We start from the raw sequence: 2,500 nt of genomic DNA on the forward strand, positions 1-2,500 counted from the left end.
CAGTTGAACAAAGAACCCAACTCTGAGCAACAATGTTCCTAGGCCATATCTGCATCTTCTGTGAGAAAGAAAGCAAATATATGCCTGGTTCAAATACCAGAGAGACACTGGACCAATCCTTTTGCTGAAGGACAAACTGGGCTGCTAAATATTGCGACTGGTGCTGCTGTATCTACTAATGTAGCTCGTGATCTCCTATCAGCCCAGAAGAAGGGTGAAGAAGCTCGTCTGAAATTTCAGGACAGTCGATTGGAGAGAGGCAAGAACTTTTTTGAGAGACTTCCTAGGCTGGATCTCAAGACTTTTGACGGTACAAAAAGATATAAAACGAAAGTAAATGATAGAGAGGTTATCCTTAAAAGTAACAACAGATTATTTGCAAATATGATACTTGTTGCTTCGTCTAGAAAACTTAGCATGAAGGAAGTTCTAAAACATCTACTTGGTCCCGTGCCCTGGTCGTTAGCCAATATAGATAGTTCACCAAGGAAGACGAACAAAGCAGCTCTAGTGAGAAAACTAGAGGCCAAAGCATCTACTGCTGAATAGATGGAATATCCATCTGCTTGTATCATTGACGGGATGAGTATTGTTCAAAAGATGAAAAGTGACAAGCTTACTTTTGAAGAGCTGGCTGAACAGATGTTTGTTCCTGTCATCCGGACTAGTGCTAGCAGTGAAGGCACTGATGTTTTTTATGTTTATCGGCAGCTATTTATCAAAGGAGCAGAGAGGGCCATACTAGGTTCAGAAAGTGGGATAAGTTTCACTAACATTATTCCTGGTCACAAGATCCTTCAATGGAGATGTCTCCTGTCCTACAATGATAGTAAGACGAAACTGATCAGCTTCCTCGTCAGCCAATGGAAAAAGTTCCGCATGCGAGAAAAACTGGGTGGAAAAACTATGTATGTTACATGTGATAACCTTTGCTTCAGACTCACACGTAATGATGTTATTGAAGAAGACAACCTGAAAACGTCCCAAGAGGAAGCAGACCCCAGAGTCATCTTTCACGGGAAACATGCAGCTCCTCATGTATCGTCCATCATCATGATAGCTGAAGATACAGACATCATTCTTCTCTGCCTTGTCTTCCACAAAGAAATTGACTGCAGTGTGTATGTGAAATGTGGTACAGCTACTCGAACCAGATATATCAACTCTTCAAAGTGTCAGCTGCCCTGGGCCATGATGTATGTGTTTCTCTTCTCAGATTACATTCATTTACAGGATGTGACACAGTCAGCGCCTTTAGTGGTCGAGGAAAGCTAGCTGCACTGAAACTGCCTATGACACATGATTGCTTATGACACATGATCACTTCTGAGATGTGTTCATCAAACTTGAGGAAGAGTGACAGCTCAAAGATGAAAATTTCCAGGTCTTGGAAAAATTTACATGCCGACTCTACGTTATTCACTCAGAAATCTGTGAAGTTAACGAGATGCGCTATGAACTGTTCAGGGTGAAGGACGGACATGTAGAGTCTGCAGCTGCCCCCCTGTAAGGACTGTCTCTATCTAAATTCTGCGAGGGCCAACTATCAGGCTGCTATCTAGTACCGTGCACTGAGGGCAGGTCCAAAAGTGCCAAGCCCACTGGAGTGCAAAGGCTGGTCGTTGGGTGACGATGGAGAACTGCAGATATATTGGATGACAGGAGTACCAGCTACGAATATAGTCCTGGAGTTCCTCTCCTGCAAATGCAAGAATTCATGCAAGCTGCCATCCTGCCAGTGTATTGTGAATGGACTGCCCTGTACTCAGGCCTGTATCCTGCAGGATTGCGAAAACATGAAGGATGACGATGTTGGTGATATGCAAGGAGGTGGATCGGATAGTGACAGCGACATTGAAACCCAATAAACATTCAAGTTTTCCTTTTATGTATAATAAAATGTAGTCATACACTGCTGGGTATGGACTAATTTTGCATAAATGGTAGCATGGATGTATAGGCTTATACAGGTATCTGGAAAATTTAATTAATGTTGATTATGTATGATGTGTCAATTTTATTTTCATTTTCATATGCGTTATTGTTGTAATTTTTGTCATCAAATACTGTAATGGACAATCTAAAAAGTTTTCAATGCATATGTAATAACTTATAAGATGTAATTTAAACATAAAGCTTTCAGGTTTGTGGATCTGAATAAATTCCTATGAGTATTTTGTTGTACAAGAATAAAGTTGTCTGTTATTGCGGTCGGAAATATGACGGTTTTATGTTGAGACCCCACCCACAAATCAACGGCTCTATTGACCTTAAGCTGTGAGTCACACATGTCCATCATGCTGCATTGTGTTGCAGATACATATAGCTATCAGAAAATACCAAAAATGTTTGGTGCCCCCATATGGTACCGATTGGTCAAAATCAGGGTGCAGGCTCACAGACTATGGTGGTTCTTCGCAACATGCGATCCTCACAGTGTCTTCAATGCGCCCGCTTCATGTCTGCCATCTTCAAAACCTGTCTATCGCCAGGCAAAGAT

Source organism: Palaemon carinicauda, chromosome 5, assembly GCF_036898095.1.
Source record: "Palaemon carinicauda isolate YSFRI2023 chromosome 5, ASM3689809v2, whole genome shotgun sequence".
Classification (NCBI taxonomy): domain Eukaryota; kingdom Metazoa; phylum Arthropoda; class Malacostraca; order Decapoda; family Palaemonidae; genus Palaemon; species Palaemon carinicauda.